Source organism: Chlorocebus sabaeus, chromosome 4 (assembly GCF_047675955.1).
Source record: "Chlorocebus sabaeus isolate Y175 chromosome 4, mChlSab1.0.hap1, whole genome shotgun sequence".
In the NCBI taxonomy this organism is placed as follows: domain Eukaryota; kingdom Metazoa; phylum Chordata; class Mammalia; order Primates; family Cercopithecidae; genus Chlorocebus; species Chlorocebus sabaeus.
This window is the reverse complement of record NC_132907.1, coordinates 17,740,801-17,764,324: the sequence shown is the minus strand read 5'-3', so window position 1 is coordinate 17,764,324 and position 23,524 is coordinate 17,740,801. Positions and strand designations below refer to the sequence as shown.

The window sequence follows — 23,524 nt, the reverse complement described above, 5'->3', positions numbered from 1 at the left end:
CTAAAAAATACAAAAAAACTAGCCGGGCGAGGTGGCGGGCGCCTGTAGTCCCAGCTACTCAGGAGGCTGAGGCAGGAGAATGGCATGAACCTGGGAGGCGGAGCTTGCAGTGAGCTGAGATCTGGCCACTGCACTCCAGCCTGGGCGACAGAGCGAGACTCTGTCTCAAAAAAAAAAAAAAAAAAGAAAAGAAATAATGTTTTGTAATCCCAGCACTTTGGGAGGCCAAGGCGGGTAGATTGCTTGAGGTCGGGAGTTGAAGACCAGCCTGGCCAGACAGTGAAACCCTGTATCTACTAAAAATACAAAAATTAGCTGGGCGTGGTGGCGCATGACTGTAGTCCCAGCTACTTAGGAGGCTGAAGCACAAGAATCGCTTGATTCTCCCGGGAGGCTGCGTTTGCAGTACACCAGAGATTGTGCCACTGCACTCCACACTCCAGCCTGGGCGACAGAGTATGACCTTGTCTCAAAAGAAAATAAATAATGTATAGAATTCAAAAGCATCAAGAATCTCTAGACTTAGTGTTTAAGCCCCGGATAATACTTGTTGCTTTACGTCTTATAAATTAGAATTAAAATACTAACACATTTGGAAGAAGTAATACTAATGAATTAAAATAAGTCAGTAGGGCCAAGTGCAGTGGCCCATAATCCCAGAACTTTCGGAGGCTGAGACAAGTGGATCACCTGAGGTCAACAGTTCAAGATCAGCCTGGCCAACATGGTGAAACCCTGTCTTTATTAAAAATACAAAAACTTAGCCAGGTGTGGTGGTACCCACCTATAATACCAGATACTTGGGAGCCTGAGGCAGGAGAATCACTTGAGTCCAGGAGGTGGAGGTTGCAGTGAGCCGAGATCACACCACTGTACTCCAGCCTGGGCAACAGAGCAAGATTCTGTCTCAAAAAAAAAAAAAAAGAAAAAGCCAGGCGCAGTGACTCACACCTGTAATCCCAGCACTTTGGTAGGCTGAGGTGGGCACATCACGAGGTCAGGAGATTGAGACCGTCCTGGTTAACACGGTGAAATCCCATCTCTACTAAAAATACAAAAAATTAGCCGGGCGTGGTGGCACGTGCCTGTAGTCCCAGCTACTTGGGAGGCTGAGGCAGGAGAATCACTTGAACTCTGGGGGACGGAGGTTGCAGTGAGCCGAGATTGTGCCACTGCACTCCAGCCTGGGCGACAGAGTGAGACTCCATCTCAAAAAAAAAAAAAAAAAAAAAAGAGGAAGAAAGAGAAAGAGGAGAAGAAGGAGAGGAAGGAGAAGAGAAGGAGGAGGAGGAGGAGGGAAGAGAAGGAGGAGGAGAAGGAGAAGACGACGACGACGACCACAGTACATCTCAAATTTAAGAGTTTGCAACGATTGCCCCATAAGCATCTTAAGAATATAGATTGCAAGCCTGGGCATAGTGGCTTGTGCCTATAGTTCCAACTACTCAGGAGGCTGAGGAAGAAGGATCCCTTGAGCCTAGAAGTTCAAATCCAGCTGGGGTAACATAGCAAGACACCATCTCTAAAAAAAAAAAAAAAAAAAAAATAGAATGAAAGAGACCCAAGATAGAACCCCAGTCTTTACTAACCTTGGAAGGAAGCCCTAGTCTTTAATAACCTTGGAAGGGACATAGTTTTGCCAAATTCTATTGGTCACACAGACCAACCCTCATACAGTGTAGGAAGGAATTTGACAAAGCTGTGACTATCAGGAAGTGGGGATCACAGGGGGCCATCTAGTAGTCTGGCTACTGCATCACGTTTTGAGCTATTCTGGCAAAAACAATTATCACCAGCATATACCAAGAGCTGCTTCTTCTGGAAAAGAGGGTAGAGAGAACAGATGAACCAGCAAGGAAACAGAAGTCCTGAGTCCAGGCACAGTGACTCTTGTTTGTAATCCCAGCACTTTGGGAGGCTGAGGCAGGAGGATCACTTGAACCCAGGAGTTTGAGACCAGCCTGGGCAACATAGTGAAACCCCGTTTTTACAAAAAAATAAAAAAAATTTAGCCAGGCACGCACGCACCTGAAGTCCCAGTTACTCAGGTGACTAAGATGGGAGGATCACTTGAGCCCAGAAGTCGAGGCAGTAATAAGTGGTGATCATGCACTGCACTGCAGCCTGGGCGACAGAGCAAGACCCAGTCTCTAAAAGAAAAAACAAAACAAAACAAAACAAAAAAAAAAATAGAGATTCTGAAATGAGAGAGAGAGAAGGGTTAAGAAAGGATATGCCAAGAGCACCACAGGAAACTCTTCCCACTTTATACTTTTGGCCAGATTCAGTTCCAAAATGGAATTGTTACATTTGGCAGGAAATAAAATGTGTTCCATAATACCTTTAAGGGTTTTCAGTATGGACAGTTGATTACAAATGGTTATTCATTAGGCAGTTAGGAAAACTCAGCATATTTCCTATATTTTGGGGCTTTGTAAGACAAAGACTATGCGGCTGTACAAAAGGCCCTTTGTAGCAGCATGATAAAACACTGAAATGGATGGTCTAAATACTGTGGCATCCTTTTTTGGAGTTATCGATCAAAGGGAAGATAATGGCTTTCATTGGGCCCAACCTGTCGGGAACTGTCTGCCTCTGGCCTCTTCATTCCTGTACTCCAGCCACACTGTCTCCTTTTATGGACTGAGGCCCTATACCATCTAAGGCCAGTGCTGCCCCAGGCTGTGGGTGGAGAAGGAGTTCAGAGGGCAGTGTGCCCAGGGTCAATTTCCATGCTTAGTGCTTGTCTCCTGTTGGCCTGGGCCCCCAGATCATTATCCTTCAGTTGTTCCAGGTTTCTAGTGCAAGGGTCTGACTTCACTGATGAAGACTTGGTATCTGGATCTGCAGCACATCCAGTCCTTGATGACTTCTGCCCCTGCTCTGCACTCTCAGATCTGACCTTACTGGACCTGACCTCTGTTCTACCTCACTTAGGGGCCTGCTAAGGATACATCCTTCTGTTCCAGTTGAAGTATCCCTAGCTTCCACAATCTGGCCTGGCCTCACACAGTCTGTCTTGATGTAACATATACATCACTTCCCTCAGCCTCTCTTTTGGTGCAAAACAAAATACAGTCTCTATTATTAAATACATTCCCTTCACGGGGTGCAGTGGCTTACCGCTATAATCCCAGCACTTTGGGAGGTTGAGGAAGGCAGATCACTTCAGCCCAGGAGTTCGAGTCCAGCCTGGGCAACATGCTGAAATCCTGTCTGTACAAAAAATTTTCAAAAAACACACATACGTTAGCCAGGCGTGGCAGCGCACACCTGTGGTCCCAGCTACTGGAGATGCTGAGGTGGGAGGATCACTTGAGCCTGGGAGGCAGAGGTTGCAGTGAGCCAAGATCACACCAATGCATGCTAACCTGGGCAACAGAGCAAGACTGTGTATTAAATAAATAAATAAATAATAATACATTCCCTTATATAAAAGATTTAAATCTGTATTTGTCTAAGGACTATTTGTATATTTTAAAATATTTTTGTCCTATTTTATCCATTAATCCATTTATTCAATCCATGATTCAAAATATTATCTTCCATGTGGCTGGTATACTTTCCCTGTTTAAAACCTACCATCCATCTTCATATATGCTCTTCTTCTCTATCCAGAGTGGAATCTATTTCTTCTCTCTTTTAATCTGGGCTGGCCTGGAGCTTGCTCTCATCCACAGAATGTGACAAAAATGGCAACATTCCCATTGCAGGCCTGGGTATTAAGAAACCTGGTGGCTTTCACTTTTTCTCTCAACAGAGTGAAACCCCGTCTCTACCCCATCTCAAGGGCCCTTGAGCCACTGTATAAAACAGTCCAACTACTCTGTTAGAGCACTGAAGGCAAGTGAGGCAGCAGACGTGTGAGTAAAGCATGTCCAGGCAGTATCATTATGGAGCAGGGACTAGCAGGCCCCACCCAGGCCTGCTTGAATGGCAGCATCAGAACAAATAAGTGGTTTTTATTGTTTTAAGCTGATAAATCTTGGGGGCGGTTTGCAATACAGAAATACTTATCATACACTAGGCTGGGTGTGGTAGCTCATGCCTGTAATCCTAGCTCTTTTGGAGGCTGAGGCAGGCAGATCTCTTGAGCTCAGGAATTCGAGACCAGCCTGGGCAACGTGGCAAGACCTTGTCTGTACTAAAAATACAAAAATTAGCTGGGCATGGTGGCATGCGCCTGTAGTCCTAGCTACTTAGGAGGCTGAGGTAGGAGGATGGTTTAAGCTAGGGAGGCAGAGGTCACGGTGAGTAGAGTTTGCACCACTGCCCTCCAGCCTGGGCGACGGAACAAGACTCTGTTTAAAAAAAAAAAAAGGCTGGGCACGTTGGCTCACGCCTGTAATCCCAGCACTATAGGAGGCCGAGGCGGGTGGATCACGAGGTCAGGAGTTTGAGACCAGCCTGGCCGACATAGTGAAACCCTGTCCCTACTAAAAATACAAAAATTAGCCAGGCATGGTGGTGTGCACCTGTAGTCCCAGCTACTCAGGAGGCTGAGGCAAAAGAATCACTTGAACCTGGGAGGCAGAGGTTGCAGTGAGCCGAGATTATGCCACTGCACTCCAGCTTGGGTAACAGAGCAAGACTCCATCTCAAAAAAAGAAAAGAAAAGAAGAAAAAAAAGATGCTAGGCATGGTGGCTCACGCCTGTAATCCAAGCACTTTGGGAGGCTGAGGCGGGCAGATCATCTGAGGTCAGGAATTCGAGACCAGCCTGGCCAACATGGTGAAACCCTGTCTCTACAAAAATTAGCCAGGCATGGTGGCGGGTGCCTGTAATCACAGCTACTTGGGAGGCTGAGGCGAGTATTGCTTGAGCTCAGGAGACGGAGGTTGCAGTGAGTCAACACGGTGCCACTGCACTCCAGCCTGGGCGACAGAGTGAGGCTCTGTCTCAAAAAAATAAATAAATAAAAGAAAAATCATACACTGGCAAACATAAAACTCTGAAATAACCAAATATGAAACTTGTAAATTAACACCAAAAGTACATCAGAGGCAGAAAGGCCAATTTCTAGATGTACCACCCACTCTTAGGACTGAATACTGTTGAATCAGATCTAAGGGAAGTTATGGGTTTCAAAAAAATCAGAAGAATCACAGTCCAATTTGTAGGGAATTAAGAAGAAAGTGATTTGTAAAAAAGTACAAACAAGCAGGTGTAGACCAGTCATTCTAGAAATTAGAATAACTTGTGGATTTTCAACCCTACCTACAACTAGAATCACTCAGAGCACTTTTTAAAGTGTAGATTCCTGGGCCCAATTCTTTTTTTTTTTTTAATCTCGCTCTGTCACCCAGGCTGGAGTGCAGTGGCGCCATCTCGGCTCACTGCAAGCTCCGCTTCCCAGGTTCACGCGATTCTCCTGCCTCAGCCTCCCGAGTAGCTGGGACTACAGGCGCCCGCCACCATGCCTGGCTAATTTTTTGTATTTTTAGTAGAGATGGGTTTCACTGTGTTAGCCAGGATGGTCTCAATCTCCTGACCTCGTGATCCACCCACCTTGGCCTCCCAAAGTGCTGAGATTACAGGCATGAGCCACAGGGCCCAGCCTCTTTTTTTTTTTTGAGACAGAGTCTCGCTCTGTTGCCCAGGTTGGAGTGCAATGGCATGATCTCAACTCACTGCAACCTCTGCCTCCTGGGTTCAGTGATTCTCCTGCCTCAGCCTCCTGAGTAGCTGGGACTACAGATGTGCACCACGATGCTGGCTAATTTTTGCATTTTTAGCAGAGACGGGGTTTCACCATGTTGGTCAGGCTGGTCTCAAACTCCTGACCTCAAGTGATCCACCCACATTGGCCTCCCAAAGTACTGGGATTACAGGCGTCAGCCACCACGCCCAGCCGATTGGATGGGTTTATAAAGAACTTCCAAATGTTTCAAGAATGAAAGTATTCTGGCTGGGTGCAGTGGCTCATGCCTGTAATTCCAGCACTCTGGGAGGCCAAGGCAGGTGGATGACCTGAGGCCAGGAGTTCAAGACCAGCCTGGCCAACACAGTGAAACCCCACCTCTACTAAAAATACAAAAAATCAGCTGGGCGTGGTGGCATGCACCTGTAATCCCAGTTACTGGGGAGGCTGAGGCAGGAGAATTGCTTGAACCTGGGAAACAGAGGTTGCAGTGAGCCAAGATTACGTTACTGTACTCCAACCTGGGTGACAGAGCCAGACTCCGTCTCAAAAAAACAAAACAAAAATGACAACAAAAGAATGAAACTACCCATGTATATGAAATAAGTTAAAGACTGTAAGCCAAATGGCAACATGTTACCTTTTGGCGGGGTGGAGGTTTCCGGGGCACTTTCACTTACTTTTTTTTTTCCACAATGAGTATTATTTTCAATAATCAGAAAAAAAGGGCTGGGTGCAGTGGCTTACGCCTGCAATCACAGCACTTTGGGAGGCCGAGGCAGGCAGATCACCTGAGATCAGGAATTCGAGACCAGCCTGGCCAACATGGTGAAACCCTGACTCTACTAAAAATACAAAAATTAGCCAGGTGTGGTGGCACACACCTATAGTCCCAGCTACTCGGGAGGCTGAGGAAGGAGAATTGCTTGAACCCAGGAGGTGGAAGTTGCAGTGAGCCAAGATGGCGCCATTGCACTCCAGCCTGGGAAAATTTTGAATTAAGATACTTTTAATAACTATTATATGTCTATTACATTTTTTTGAAATATATGACAATGAGTAAACTCAATATTGTTAGGTCAAAAGTAAATTGATATAATATTGGAATATGGATTTAGAGTCCTAAAACTATTCATACCCTTTAGCCCACTAATTCCACTTGTAGGATTAAGCTCAAGGAAATGACCAGAAAGAAAAGAAGTAGTATGTACAAAGATGGTCATAGAAATGCTATTTATAAAACTGGAAAATTGGAAAAATCTCAAAAGTTCAACAATAGAAGTAAGGCTGAGCAAACTGGTATATTGTCAAGACAGAAAACTATGAAACACTGACTAGTGCATGAACTAGGTGGACACATGAAAGTGGTAGCTGAAGTTTAATAAAAAGACAACAAAATCCTTATGTAGGTGGTGATCCTCAGAAAGAGATACCCTAAAGACTATGCTTTGACATGCTGAGAAGGTTTAGAAGCTGCCTCAGAATCAAGGTCCCTGAAACTTTGTCTTGTCCCCTGCACTCCAAGTGCAGGGAGGGACTCTCTCTGGAATTTCCCTATCTGATCAAGAGAGCTTCTTTCCAAAAGAAACACAATTGGGGGCCAGGTGCAGTGGCTCACACCCGTAATACCAGCACTTTGGGAAGCCAAGGCAGGTGGATCACTTGAGGTCAGGAGTTTGAGACTAGCGTGGCCAACATGCTGAAACCCTGTCGCTACTAAAAATACAAAAATTAGCAGGGCGTGATGGCATGCACCTGTAATCCCAGCTACTCAGGAGTCTGAGGTAGGAGAATCACTTGAACCCAGGAGGCGGAGGTTGCAGTGAGCTGAGATCATGCCACTGCACTCCAGCCTGGGCGACAGAGCGAGACTCCATCTCAAAAAATTAAAATTAAAATTAAAAAAAGGCTGGGCGCGGTGGCTCACACCTGTAATCCCATCACTTTGGGAGGCTGAGGTGGGTGGATCACCTGAGGTCAGGTGTTCCAGACCAGCCTGGCCAACGTGGTGAAACCCCATCTCTACTAAAAATACAAAAAAAAAAAAAAAAAAAAAAAAAAAGTAAATTAGCCAGGTGTGATGGTGGGCGCCTGTAATCCCAGCTACCCAGGAGGCTGAGGCAGGAAAATCGCTTGAACCCAGGAGGCGGAGGTTGCACTGAGCCATCGCACCACTGCACTCCAGTCTGGGCGACAAGAGTGAAACTCTGTCTCAAAACAAACAAACAAACAAACAAACAAAAAAACACAATTGCCTTCCTCCCCTTGCTGAAATCTCATTGTCTATCTCAGAAAAGACAGAAATTCAACCACACCTGGAGGGACATTTTCACAAACAGGATCATTAGAAGTTAATTCCTGTGTATTTATTCTCCCTAATAATCATTTGGTCAGGCACCGTGGCTCACGTCTGTAATCTCAGCACACTGGGAGGCCAAGGTGGGTGGATCGCTTGATCTCAGGAGTTCGAGACTAGCCTGGGCAACATAGTGAGACACCCATCTCAAAAAATTAAATTAAATTAAAATAGAAAAAAACCCTCAGTGGCATGACCACGCACGGTGGTTCATGCCTATAATCCCAGCACTTTGGGAGGCCAAGTGGACGGATCACCTGAGGTCAAGAGTTTGAGACCAGCCTGGCCAACACGATGAAACCCTGTCTCTACTAAAAATACAAAAAAATTAGCCAGGCGTGATGGCATGTGCCTATAATCCTAGCTACTTGGGAGGCCGAGACATGAGAATCGCTTGAACTGGAGAGGTAGAGGTTGCAGTGAGCCAAGATGGTGCCACTGCACTCCAGCCTGGGCAATACAGCAAGACTCTGTCTCAACAAATAATAAAAAAAAAACATTTTCTGTCTCTCAAATGAATTGTCTACATTCCCTATCTCCCCTCTCCCTTTTGAAAAAGAGTATGTAGGCCTGCCTGGTGGCGCACACCTGTAATTCGAGCACTCTGGGAGAACAGGAGGAAGCATCCTGAGCCCAGGAGTTCGAGACCAGCATGGGCAACACAGCGAGACTCTATCTCTATTCCAGTGTTTTTTGAAAAAGAGTATGTAAGCTTCTGTACTTGGGTTTGGGTTACTGGGTACTCAATCTGCAATTCCATGCTATGCACATTAAAATAAAATTGTGTATGTCTTTTATCCTATTAATCTGACTATTGTCAGCTGATTTCAGCAAATCTTCAAGAGCAAAGGGGAAGTTTTCCATTGGCCCTTCACATACATATGGCAGCTATGCAAAACAGATATGTGAATTAAGAAAGATCAGAGAATAACATATGGAATACTGGCCAGGCGAGGTGGCTCACACCTGTAACTCCAGCACTTTGGGAGGTCAAGGCAGGATGATCACTTGAGCCCAGGAGTTTGAGACTCTGTCTTTAAAAAAAAAAAAAAAAAATTAGCCTGGCGTGGTAGCGCATGCCTGGGCCCAAGGAGGATCACTTAGGCCCAGGAGGTCAAGGCTGCAGTGAGCTGTGATTGTACCACTGCACTCCAGCGCTAAACCTTGTCATCACCTTGGCCTTTGTAGGGAACATCTAGGGCCCGGGTATAGTGGAATCAACTATCAAGCTTATTCTCTTAATTGCCTGTGCCTGAATACTCCACTGTTCTCCCAAGACAGTAATGCAGTTTCATACCCACAGAAATAAGTGGAAGCATAAGCATTCAGGGAATAGTTTTTAACTAATGATATCAAATCAGTCATTGAAAAAAATGTGTGCAGCAATGGGTATACCAGAACAAAAGGAAATGACAGACTGATAGAGGACATCTTTTTTGTTTTTTTTTTTTTTTTGAGATGGAGTCTCGCTCTGTCACCCAGGATGGAGCGCAATGGCACGATCTCAGTGCACCGCAACCTCTGCCTACCGGGTTCAAGCAATTCTCCTACCTCAGTTTCCCAAGTAGCTGGATTACAGGCGGGCACCACCATGCCTGGCTAATTTTTGTATTTTTAGTAGAGATGGGATTTCACTATGTTGGTCAGGCTGGTCTTGAACTCCTGACCTCGAGATCCTCCTGCCTCGGCCTCCCAAAGTGCTGGGATTACAGGCATGATCCACCACGCCCAGCCTTCCCTTTTTATGCCAACCAAGTGGCGAGATATACTTATGTGGTTACTCGCATTACCACCAAAGGGAAATACCATGCAGAATGGAAGGGTTAATTTAGAACAATCTCAAACATACCAAGAAGCACAAAGGGTAATATAATAAACACCCATATACTTAATATCCAGATTTAACTAATGTAAATATTTGGAATCCCTCTTTCACATCCCTCCTCAATCCTATTCGTTTCCCTTGCTTCTCAGAGGAAAACCGATTTGGATCTTGGTGTGTATCATCCCCTTTAGTTTGGAAATATTTTTGCCGGAAAGAAAATTTATTCATGCAACCCTTAACTCTTTTGCAATCACAAAAAAAAAAAAAAGGGCAGGGGGGCTGGGCACAGTGGCTCATACCTGTAACCCCAGCACTCTGGGAGGCCAACGTGGAAGAATCCCTTGAGCCCAAGAGTGAGATCAGCCTAGACAAAATGATGACAGCCCTGTCTATATAAAAATAAAAATTAAAAAAAAGAAAATAGCACCTGACCAACATGGTGAAACCCCGTCTCTACTAAAAATACACAAATTAGTCAGGCGTGGTGGTGGGTACCTGTTGTCTCAGCTACTCGGGAGGCTGAGGCAGGAGAATCACTTGAACCTAGGAGGAAGAGGTTGCAGTGAGCCAAGATCGAGCCATTGCACTCAGCCTGGACGACAGAGTGAGACACCGTCTCAAAAAAAAAAAAAAAAAAAGAAAAAGAAAAGAAAAAAAAATTAGCCAGGCATGCTGGTGTGTGCCTGCAGTCCCAACTGTTCCAGGAGACTGAGATGGGAGGACCGTTTGAGGCCAGGTGGTTGAGGCTGCAGTGAGCTATGATCATGTCCACTCACTCTAGCCTGGGTGACAGAGGACCTGTCCCAAAAATAAAAAAAAGAAAAATATTTTTACCACGTAAGTCTCCATATAAGTATAGATCTGTAAATAATATCGAATATCATTTTATTTTTAAAACTGAAAGAAATAGCATCATAATGTATATACCACACTGCAACTTTTTTTTCATGTAACATTGCTTTTGAAATACATCCAGGTGTTTTTGTTTTGTTTTTTGTTTTGAGACAGAGTTTCACTCTTGTTGCTCAGGCTGGAGTGCAATGGTACCATCTCAGTTCACCTCAACTTTTGCCTCCCGAGTTCAAGTGATTCTTCTGCCTCAGCCTCCCAAGTAGCCGGGATTACAGGCATGCACCACCACACCTGGTTAATTTTGTATTTTTAGTAGAGGGGTTTCTCCATTTTGGTCAGGCTGGTCTCGAACTCCCGACCTCCAGTAATCTGCCTGCCTTGGCCTCCCAAAGTGCTGGGATTACAGGCATGAGCCACCATGACCGGCCACGTCCATGTTAACAAATGTAGTTGTAATTAATCGTGTTTTAATGGCCTTTTCGTTTTTCTGTTATTTTTTTTTTTAATAGAGACTGGGTTTCGTCATGTTGCCCAGGCTAGTCTCAAACACCTGGGCTCAAGCAATTTGCTCGCTTTGGACTCACCCAGCCTTGCTTTTTGCTGTTGTTGTTTGGTTGGTTGGTTGGTTTTTTGTTTTTTTGTGATGGAGTCTTGCTCTGTCACCCTGGCTGGAGCACAGTGGCGTGATCTTAGCTCACTGCAAGCACCTCCTCCTGGGTTCAAGCAATTCTCCCTGCATCAGCCTCCCGAGTAGCTGGGATTACAGGCGTCTGCCACCACACACGCCTAATATTTATTTAGCAGAGACAGGGTTTCGCCATATTGGTTAGACTGGTCTCAAACTCCTGACCTCAGGTGATCTACCCTCCTCGGCCTACCAAAGTGCTGGGATTACAGGCATGAGCCACCACTCCGGCCTGTTTTTTAATTATTAATTTTATTATGGAGTACTTTTAAAATGCAATAAATAAACTATTATAATGAATACTGAAGTACTCAACACCCAATTTCATTATCTATTATCATTGTGCTATGTAGTGCCATATTAATTCAGATTTTATTTTTTTCTCTTTCCCCAAATACAGATTTTGTTTTTAAAGAAACAACACTTATACAGATACAGTTGTGGCCTCCTGAATCCCTTACCCTGAGCCTAGTCCTCACCCCTCCTTTGTAGACACTATGAGGAATTCAGTGTTTAAAATTTCTTTTTGGTCGGGGATGGTGGCTCAGGCCTGTAATCCCAGCACTTTGGGAGGCTGAGGCAGGCGCCCAGGTTGGAGTACAGTGGTGTGATCTCAGCTCACTGCAACCTTCACCTCCCAGGTTCAAATGATTCTCCTGCCTCAACCTCCCAAGAAGCTGGGATTACAGGCACACACCAACAAGCCCGGCTAATTTTTTTGTACTTTTAGTAGAGATGGGGTTTCACCATGCTGGCCAGGTTGGTCTCAAACTCTTGATCTCATGATCTGCCCACCTCTGCCTCCCAAAGTGCTGGGATTACAGGTTTGAGCCACTACACCCAGTCTCAGTGTTTAAAATTTCTATGAATATTTTTATACTTTTCCTACATATTTTTGATCTATAAACAATATATAGTTATGCTTCAAATGTTTTAAAATTTTATAGAAATAATATATATACTTATTCTTTTTCTTGAGATGGGGTCTCCCTGTGTTTCCCAGGCTTGTCTCAAACTCCTGAGTTCAAAGGATCCTCCCTCCTCAGCCCCCCAAAAGTGTTGAGATTACAGGCATGAGCCACCATGCCCGGCCTACATGCTTTTTTCTGTTTGTGTTTTTTCATTTTTTATTTTTGTCACTTAACATCATGTTTCTGAGAATTAGCCATGTTGAAAGATGGTAAATTTAGTTTTTCACAGATGTCATATTAGTTCATTCATTTTCATTTCTGTATTTTTTTATTGTTGGGACTATCCTACATACATTTATAGATTACTATATGATGGAGATTGAGGTTGTTTCCAGATTTTTACTATCATAGATAATATTACTATTGGTCGAAGTCTGTTCCACTGGGGCTTTTCCTGTAGCTGCATGTCGCTGGAAACTCCTCATAGACTAACTCTGTGGTTTTGCTTTACTCGCAGGACTATTTGTTAGATCTGTGGGAAGGAACTACAACACAGTTGCTAAAATTTTGAAAGACCTAATAATTTATCTTTTACTGTAGATACTGGCATATTCCACAGATCTGTACTATTATTCTTGAGTGTGATAGCTTAGAAATGAGTATGATTGAACGCATTCATGTTTAGAGAGGGCATCAAATTGAGAACCAGGTAGATCCACCTACTCTAAAAATGAATCTAAAGTAAATTGATTATAGAAATTAGATCCCAAAGATTATTGATTTTTCCATAGGTGAATTTTGAAGTCTTCATGAATATATCCATATTAAAAGGAGATGAAAGAAGCCAAAATAACATAATCATGGGCTGACAGGATAACTGGATTAAGCATCAGTTCTATTAAAAAGGGTTAATTTGAAGATAAATCTATTGAAGATAACTTTTGACTCCAACTCTTTAGAGCAACTAAAGGGAACTTGATGGACAGTGGAAGGAATCTCAACATGAAATTTCTTGAATAAAAATTTATTGACTTAATAATAGTAATATTATGAACCTTACGGCAGACACAGAGAGGCACAGCCCAGATCCTCTTTCAAGGAAAGGTTTGTTGCCTCAACTGCTGAGAGTGCTGTCAGTGTACAACGTTCATTCAGCTTTCAGTCCCTTTACAGAATCATTTCAGTTTCACCCAAGGTTGACTCTTCCAAGGACAACCCACATCCCATGACTGGGCGAATGCATAAACACCTGATCCACTGTAGGAGCAACTTAGCTCCATAGCTCCCCATGGAGTCAGGGCTGTTGGGTCCCCATCATGGCATGATGTCTTCATCTTCCCTCTCCGCTCCCTCCCATTGTTTTCCACAAAGGGCACACCCTAGTAAACAACCTGCGCATTAAATTCTATCAACATTAACAGATTAATGAAGAAAAATATGATTATCTCAATATATGCTACAAGCTACTCTGTGGGAGAGAGAGGCCATATGGAGGAGCATGTAAGCCCCAGACACGTGAGTGGAGAAGCCATATTGGACATCCAGCCTGGTCAAGCCCCAAGTGAGAACCACCCAAGCAAGCCCAGAACCACCAAGTAAGCCCTACAGAGACAAGAGAGGTAACAATAAATTATTGTTTTTGCATCACTTTAAATCTTAGAATGGCTTGTTACAAAGTAATAGTGTGAGAACCACAGAATAGAAGAAAACGGCCTATGGCAAAACCCCATCTCTACAAAAAATACAAAGATTAGCCAGGCATGGTGGTGTACACTTGTAGTCCTAGCTACTAGGAAGGCTGAGGTGGGAGGATTGATTGACCCGGGAGGTTGAGGCTTCAGTGGGCTGTGCTCGCACGATTACACTCCAGCCTGGAAGACAGAGTGAGACACTGTCTCAACAACAAAAAAAGGATAGAAGAAAACTTTCTGGCCAGGTGTGGTGGCTCATGCCTGTAATCCCACACTTTGGGAGGCCGAGGTGGGTGGATCACTTGAGGCCAAGAGTTCCACACCAGCCTGGGCAACATGGGGAAAACCTGCCACTACAAAAAAAAAAAAAAAAAAAGTAGAAAACTTATATAATAACATATAGCTACGAAAAGCTATCTATGACAAGTACCTTAAGAATGATAAATTTGTAGAATTATTTTCATGACTGTCCAGAAGATTACTAATAAACACCAGAAGTGTTCCTAATCAACACTGTATTAGAGGCTTTGGTTATAACACCTGGGGGCAGAATAATACCTCCCGCATCACAAGTTATACATGTGCTTATCGCTGATACCTGTGAATATGTAAGTTAATTAGCAAAGGGAGAAAGGAGAATGAAGGTTACAGATGGCATTCAGATTGCTAATCATCTGACCTTAAAATAGATTATCCATGGCTACTCTGGGCACATTGCCTATGTGGTAGCCCTTCTCTGCAAGGAGCAGGACCTCTGCTGTTATGTGGGTCACTTGAGGTCAGGAGTTTGAGACAGACCTGGCCAACATGGCTAAACCCCATCTCTACTAAAAATACAAAAATCATCCAGGTATGGTAGTGCATGCCTGTAATCCCAGCTTCTCAGGAGGCTGAGGCAGGAGAATCGTTTGAACCTAGGAGGCAGAGGTTGCAGTGAGCCGAGACTGCACCGTCGCATTCCAGCCTGGGTGATGGAGTGAGACTCTGTTTAAAAAAAATAATAAAAATTAAAAATAAAGGCAAACAAAAACAGAGCATCCTGGACTATCCAGGTGGGACTAATGTAATCACAGGGTCCTTAAAAATGGAATAGGGAGGCAGAAGTCAAGAGTCAGAGAAAGAGATGTGGTAATAGAAGTAGGATCTGTCCCTGAGAAAGACTGATGTACTGAGAAAAGAACTTCACCCACTGTTGCTGGCTTATAAGATGAAGGAAGGAGGCCACAGCCTGGAAATGTGGGGAGCATCTCAAAGCTAGAGAGAGCATGGAAATGGATTCTGCTCTAGAGCCTCCAGAAGAAATGCAGCCCTTCAGACACCTTAGTTTTAGCCCAGTAAGGCTCATTTCAGGCTTCTGACCTCTTGAACTTTAAAAAGTTTGAGTTTTAAGTCTTTAAGTTTGTGGTAATTTGTTAAAGCAGCTATAAAACTTTAACTCAAAACCATGTATGTATATATTGGTCAGGTGCCGTGACTCAAGCCTGTAATCGCAGCACTTTCGGAGGGCGAGGTGGGCGGATTACTTGAGGTCAGGAGTTCAAAACCAGCCTGACCAACATGGTGAAACCCTGTATCTACTAAAAATACAAAAACTAGCTGGGCATGGTGGTGGGCGCCTGTAATCCCAGCTACTTGGGAAACTGAGGCAGGAGAACCATTTGAACCCGGGAGGCAGAGCTTGCAGTGAGCTGGGATTGCACCACCACATATCAGCCCGGGCAGCAGAGCGAGACTCCATCTTAAAAACAAAAAGTACCATAAATATATTGCAATATGATATATATAAGGGATATAATGATTTAAAAGTAAGACAAAATGTGCATATGGGGATGTGTATATTATTCTTTTTCTCAAAAATACTTTTTAGAAATGCAGTTATTGTTCTAGGTTCTGTAATTGCCAGACAGGTTCTTCTTGCCCACCGCACAGATAAAATGAATTCACTGCAGTAGAGCAAGAGTTTAATTGACATGAGACCAACCACATGGGAGAACTGGGGTTATCACTCAAATCAGTCTCCCCAAAGGATTGCAGGTTAGAGTTTTTATGGACGATTTGGTGACAGGGGGCTAGGGAATCGGTGCTGCTGATTGGTTGGGGATGGAAATCCCAGGGGTTTGAAAAATGGTCCTTGTGCTGAGTCGCCTCTGGATGGGGCCACAGAACCAGTTGAGTCACCTAGCCAGGTAGGACTGAGTCTGAAAAATCTCTCAAAAAACCCATCTTAGGTATTACAATAGTGATGTTATCTACAGGAGCAACTGGGGAAGTCACAAATCTTGTGACCTCTGACCACATGACTCCTGAGCTGTAAGAGACTGTAGAGACTATACCTATCATGTGACCTCTGGCCACATTAATTCTGAGCAGTAAGAAATTAATAGAAACTACATCTACATTTTATCAGAGTTCAGACCCCTCCCACAATCCTATTCTTGTGGCCTTTCATTAGTCTTACAAAGGCAGTTGTCAGTCCCTGAGCAAGGAGGGAGGGAGAGACTATTTATCATCCTTGCTTTCAAGTTAAACTACAAATTTCTCCCAAAGTTAGCTTGGCCAATGCACTAGAATGACCAAGGACAGCTTGGAGGTCAGAAGCAAGACGAAGTCAACTATGTCAGATTCCTCTTACTGTCATAATTTTGCAAAGGTGCTTTCAGTTCTAAACCTTATTAAGTTATATTCAGATTTTTGACATTAGGTAAGATGAATAGAGAAAGGAGTACTACAAAGTGAGGAAGAACTCAAACTCCATTTATTATTTAGCTTAGAATTTGAAAAATTATTTCAAACAACGTAATAAAGCCACACTCTGAAAAATCTGCTTAGGAGATTCTGAAAGTCTATTTCTAAAAAAATGATTTGTGATAATCCACTCAAACTGAAGTGAATTACTAGAATGTAAACACCACATCCCTATTCATATTTGTGTTCTCAATGTGTCATGAATCAGTGAATGAGTAGTACCAAATCTTTTTAAAGCACAGATGGTGTTTGTGGCAGCCATGAGAACGTTCCTTTCAGATCTCCCAGCATGATAGACTGAGGGCCCTGACTGATGCATTCAGAATCCACCACACTCCCCTAGGCTGCTCTCAGCCAATGACTGAGTGTGGCAGGGAGACAGGCAGGCCTGCTTTTGTGAGACTCAAAAGTCAGGTAACTCTGCCTTGAGGATTCCCCATTGGCCTAGTGAAAACTTTCTTAGACGGATTCTACTCTTAAGATGCTTTTTACTGAAATTTTCTTTCCTCTCCCTCTCCTTCATATGGGTCTGACCCGGATCATCCTTGCTCTGTTCTTGCTCCAGCTTCCTTCTCATTTTCCTCCATAGGCATTTCCCCCCAAAATTTCTTGCACATCTGATCCCATTTTTGTAATTGCTTCTCGGAGGAATTTTTTTTTTTTTTTTTTGAGATGGAGTTTCACTCTTGTTGCCCAGGCTGGAGTGCAATGGCACAATCTCGGCTCACCGCAACCTCTGCCTCCCAGGTTCAAGCGATTCTCCTGCCTCAGTCTCCCAAGTAGCTGGAATTACAGGCATGCAGCACTACGCCTGGCTAATTTTGTATTTTTAGTAGAGATGGGGTTTCTCCATGTTGAGGCTGGTCTCAAACTCCTGACCTCAGGTGATCTGCCCGCCTCGGCCTCCCAAAGTGCTGGGATTACAGGCGTGAGTCACCGCACCTGGCCAATTTTTTTTTTTTTTTTTTTTGAGACAGGATCTTTGTTGCCCAGGTTGTAGTGCGGTGGCACAATCTTGGCTCATTGCAGTCTCCACCTCCTGGGCTTAAGCCATCCTTACACCTCACCCTCCTGAGTAGCCAGGACTACAGGAGTGAGCCACCACGCCCAGTAATTTTTGTATTTTTTGTAGAGGCATGGTTTCACCATGTTGGCCCGACTAGTCTTGAACTCCTGACCTCAAGTGATTCACCCGCCTCGGACTCCCAAAGTGCTGGGATTACAGGTACGAGCCACCACACCCAGCCTTTTTGGAGGCTCTTAGCTAACACAGTGGTTAAGTGTATAGATTTCAAAGGATTCCTTAGATAGGTCATTAAAAACAGGCAGATATTAGGATATGCTCAAAGATTTAGCTGCAAGGATGTAAGTGATAACAACTTAAATGTTCTTCTGAAGGGCCTGATAAGGTAAATTATTGTGTAAATACACAATGGAATTTTATTTTATTTTATTTTATTTTTATTATTTTTATTTTTTTTAAGAAAGAGGTAGGCCAGGAGCGGTGGCTCAAGCCTGTAATCCCAGCACTTTGGGAGGCCGAGACGGGTGGATCACAAGGTCAGGAGATAGAGACCATCCTAGCTAACGCGGTGAAACCCCGTCTCTACTAAAAAAATACAAAAAACTAGCCGGGCGAGGTGGCGGGTGCCTGTAGTCCCAGCTACTCGGGAGGCTGAGGCAGGAGAACGGCATACACCTGGGAGGCGGAGCTTGCACTGAGCCGAGATCTCACCACTGCACTCCAGCCTGGGCAACAGAGCGAGACTCCGTCTCAAAAAAAAAAAAAAGGAGGAGCCTCGCTCTGTCGCCCAGGCTGGAGTGCAGTGGCGCAATCATGGCTCACTGCAAGCTCCGCCTCCTGAGTTCACGCCATTCTCCTGCCTCAGCCTCCCGAGTAGCTGGGACTACAGGTGCCCGCCACCATGCCCGGCTAATTTTTTTTATTTTTTTAGCAGAGATGGGGTTTCACCATGTTAGCCAGGATGGTCTCGATCTCCTGACTTCGTGACCCACCCTCCTCAGCCTCCCAAAGTGCTGGGATTACAGGCATGAGCCACCGCGCCTGGCCCAATGGAATTTTAATAAGATAATACTAAAGGTGAATTTAATTTTCTTTTTCTAGAGATGGTCTCATTATGTTCCCCAAGCTGGTCTCAAACTCCTGGGCGAAAGCAATCCTCCCACCTTGACCTCCCGAAGTGCTGGGATTACAGCTATAAGCCACTGTGCCCACCTCTGAATATTTGTTAGTATCTTCAACAACCATTGTAAAAAAATGGTTTATTTACTTATTTATGTTATAAGACAGCTCCCTGAGCCAGAAGAGTAGGTTCAGAGAGACTCCTGAAAAAGATAATTTACAGACTAAGGATTTACAGTGGTATCTCATTTTTGCAAATGAGCCTAGAAGCCCAGAAAATGGTATAAAAAGACATACACTAAAGTTTTAAAAGTGGTTGTCTCTAGGTAGTATTTAAAGTTTCTTGGCCGGGTGTGTGGCTCACACCTATAATCCTAGCGCTTTGGGAGGTGAGGCGGGTGGATTGCCTGAGCTTAGGAGTTTGAGACCAGACTGGGTAACACAGTGAAACCCCATCTCTACTAAAATACAAAAAATTAGATGGGCACGGCGGTGTGCACTTGTAGTCCCAGCTACTCAGGAGGCTGAGGCAGGAACTGCTAGAACCTGGGAGGCAGAGGTTGCAGCGAGCCGTGATTGCACCACTGCACTCCAGCCTGGGCGACAGAGCGAGACTCCGTCTCTTAAAAGAGAAAAAGAAAAAAAGAAAAAGAAAAAGTTTGTTGCTTTGGTTTATCTATAGTTTTAAATTGGTCTACAGTGAACATGCGTCATTATTGAAACAAAACACTAAAAGTCATTATTTTTTTGCAACCTTCACCTCCCGGGCTCCAGCAATCCTCCTGCCTCATCCTCCCAAGCAGCTGGGACTACAGGTATACACCATAATGCCTGGCTAATTTTTGTATTTTTGGTAGAGATGGAGGTTTCTTTGTGCTGCCCAGGTTGGACTTGAACTCCTGGACTCAAGGGATCCGCCCACCTCGGCCTCCCATAGTGCTGGGATTACAGGCGTAAACCACCACACCCAGCTAGTCTTTAATTAAGCATAATGCTCTCAGGCACTGTTAAACTTTAGAATAGTCCAGGTTGGCTGGGCACAGTGACTCACACCAATAATCCCAGCACTTAGGGAGGCTGAGGTGGGAGGATCGCTTGAGCCCAGGAGTAGGAGACTAGACTGGGCAACATAGGATAACTCGTATCTACAAAAAATAAAATATTAGCTGGGTATGGTGGCACGCACCTACAGGTAGTCTCAGCTACTCCAGAGACTAAGGTGGCAGAATCGATTGAGCCTGGGAGGGCGTGAATGCAGTGAGCCGAGACTGCACCACTGCACTCCAGCCTGAGCAATAGAGCGAGACTCTGTCTCAAAATAAATAAGTTAATTAAATAAAATAAAACTCCAGTGCTGATCAGTAGTGGGATCCAACCTGCAAATAGCTGCTGCACTCCAGCCTGGGCAAAATAGTGAGACCCAAGAATACAAAAATAAAAATAATAAAACTTTAAAATTTGTTAGATGTAAACTTTGTTCACTTTCTCAACTGTCTTCAATTGCCCTATTTTCCGAAGGCACTGCCTGTATTCCAGAGCACCCCAGCACTGCTGCCCTTGCAGAGGTCAGTGGCCTGCATGCCCCACTTTGTTGAACCTCTCTGTGCTAAGTCACCCTCCATTTCTAGGTTGGCTGAAATGCCACACTGGACCACAGACTCTGGCTTCCTGAAAGGCTGGATGAGGCAACATGGAAGTGTGAACTCCCTGTGGGGTGAAACCTGACTCTGAGGAAAGCAGAGAGGAAGGAGCCAGGCAGACACGCTCCCTCTTCTTTCCATTTACTCCACTGAGTACGATTTCCTCTTGTGTCCCTTCTGGGAAAACCCCCCTTGCTGAGGAAGAACATGTGCAGAGTTAACTACCATGTCTCCCAAAGTGGTGCCAGGTCTCTCAGGCATCACTGTGCAGAGCTTCCCAACTTTCCTCAAATCATTTCTTTCCTTTTCCTCTCTAGCCACTCGGGAGTTGAAAACAAGGATAACTGACCATAATTGACATAATGTAAAATACCAAAAAGCATACTCATAGCAGATCAGGACATGAACTGCTCAAATCCCCCTTCAAGAAAGTATTTGCTACCAAACTGCAAGGAGTGAGGTTGCATCTAGGGGATAATGAAACTTGCTACCAGGGTACTCCTAGAAGCCTGAAAAAAGCAATGGCCCTCACAGAGACTATTAAAATGCTTCCCATGGAATAGGGAAGAGAAAGGGAGTAAAAGGCTCAGGAAGTGGGAATGCTGGAATGGATAAATTACACGGGGCAAAATAAGGAGTAATGTTCTCCAGGAAAGCTCAAAGGACACATATTTACCAAGAGCACTAGTAATGTGACGGTGGGAGGGGCCCCAGCATGGTGATGAGTTCAGTGTGGCTCTCCTCCACAGGCCAGGGTTAATGGTCAGTGAAGCAGTCATATAATTTGGCTCACAAATAGCAACGACGATGAAAAGACCTGCAATAGAGGCCAGGTGTTACCATTTCACCATCAAAATTCAGAGGGTCACAATGTCCACGGTTATGGTTAATGGAAAACAACATCCCTAGGAGCAGAATAGCTGGGCAGCCAACAGGCACGGCTTAATGTACTGATCAAAACAGAGCAAGAGTAGATGAGCAGGAGGCTGAGGGCAGTTACCCAAAAGGATCTATCTTGCCCAGTTTCTGCACCTAAATCAGTTTTCAGATCTAGTGTCCATTGCTTTAAGACATGGCCAGATCCCAGTACCAAGAACCCTGCAATACATAGTGATTTCTCCAGTTCTTCTGTGGAAGACGTGAGTGACTGCTCACTGGAGTGAGGGATTTACTCCAACATTCCAAGGACTTCTGGAGACAGGGTCCAAGTTGACACAGATACCCAATGACTAGAAACATCATCATGGGCTGTGTTAAGAGTGGGGGCCTACAGGGGCCAGTAAGTGAAGCCCTGGCCCAAGAGTGAGTCCAGTGGTCTATGAAATCACATGGTGAATATTTCCCTGGTCCCCAAATATCTCATTGGGATTGACACTGTGGCAGAGTAACCCACAGGCTGTACCTGTTGGTGGGGGCTATTACAGTGGGGAAGTTCTGGTAGAAGCCTCCCAAACTGCCTCCCTCCCACCAAGATAGTGAATCCAAACCAGTATAATCCTGGAGAGGGATGGCAGAAATTAGGGCCATTCTTAAAGATGCAGGCATGCTGGTCCCTGTCCTACCTCTGTTTAATTTGCTGGTCTGGTCCTTGCAAAACCCAGACAGATCCTGGAGACTAATGTTCAACCAAGAAATAGACCTGATCACAGCTGCTAGGCTAGATGTGGTATCTTTGCTAAAACAGATAATACAATTGCTGGTACACAGTATGCAGCCACTGATTCGGCAAATGTGTTCTTTTCTATCAGTTAGGAAAGAAGATCAGCAACAATGTGCTCCAGGGCCATGTTAACTTTTTTTTTTTTTTTTTTTTTTTTTTTTGAGACGGAGTCTCGCTCTGTCGCCCAGGCTGGAGTGCAGTGGCGCAATCTCAGCTCACTGCAAGCTCCGCCTCCCGGGTTCACGCCATTCTCCTGCCTCAGCCTCCCGAGTAGCTGGGACTACAGGCGCCCGCCATTGCGCCCGGCTAATTTTTTCTATTTTTAGTAGAGACGGGGTTTCACCATGGTCTCGATCTCCTGACCTTGTGATCCGCCTGCCTCGGCCTCCCAAAGTGCTGGGATTACAGGCGTGAGCCACCGCGCCCGGCCATGTTAACTTTTGACCATCTGTCATAATATAGCCTGAAGGCATTGGGACCATCTGGACAAACTGCAGAATATCATGTTGGTTCATTCATTACAATGATGACATCATGCTGATGAGGCCAGGGTAAGTAAGAGACTACTAACATGCTGGAAATGCTGGTAAAGCACATGCACTCTAGAGCGAGATAAACCGTAAAAAAAAATTAGGTACTTGCTACCTCCGTAAAGTTTCTGCACATCCTGTGGTCAGGACATTCCCTTAAGAGTAAAGAACAGGCCTGTGTGTTGTTGCCACTGCCATTGTTCTCATGGTGGTTGCGCTGAGCTCTGTGGTTTCTAGAGCCAGCTATGTCCCCTCCCTGCCACCACCCTGACATGGATGTTCAAGAAGAACCACTTGCTAGAAAACAGATGCATGCGGTTCCTGAAGATCAGAGTGAAACAACCTGACTGGGTTCCGGTGATTGTGGAAGAAAAAGGTCTCAGGCTCTCAGTTTGTTGACACTGACAAACAGAAGAACTTGGTTCCATCTGACAGCCATTCAGTTCCATCTGTGGCTCAGTTCATGTGGATCATCAGGAAAAGGATCCATCTTCCTTCTGAAAAGGCATCTTCTGTTTGTAGATAAAACAGTCCAGCCTGGCGGGACACGGTGGCTCATGCCTGTAATCCCAGCACTTTGGGAGGCTGAGGCAGCCGGATCACCTGAGGTTGGGAGTTCAAGATCAGCCTGACCAATATGGAGAAACCCAGTCTCTACCAAAAATACAAAAAATTGGCTGGGCGTGGTGGCGCATGCCTGTAATCCCAGCTACTCGGGAGGCTGAGGCAGGAGAATCGCTTGAACCTGGGAGGCAGAGGTTGCAGTGAGCCGAGATTGTGCCATTGCACTCCAGCCTGGGCAACAAGAGCGGAACTCCATCTCAAAAAATAAACAAACAAACAA

At 44.8% G+C, this 23,524-nt stretch overlaps 1 protein-coding gene and 1 non-coding gene across 2 annotated transcripts in view; one reads left to right on the top strand and one right to left on the bottom strand.

Moving 5' to 3' along the window:
* The window catches only part of LOC119618313 (uncharacterized), a 115,885-nt gene that overhangs the window by 87,912 nt on the left and 4,449 nt on the right, over positions 1-23,524 (bottom strand). The gene's annotated exons all lie outside the window — the stretch shown is intronic.
* LOC119618398 (small nucleolar RNA SNORA18) lies at positions 12,698-12,829 on the top strand. Its single transcript, XR_005234710.1, has one exon. It is a non-coding gene; the product is annotated as a small nucleolar RNA SNORA18 (small nucleolar RNA).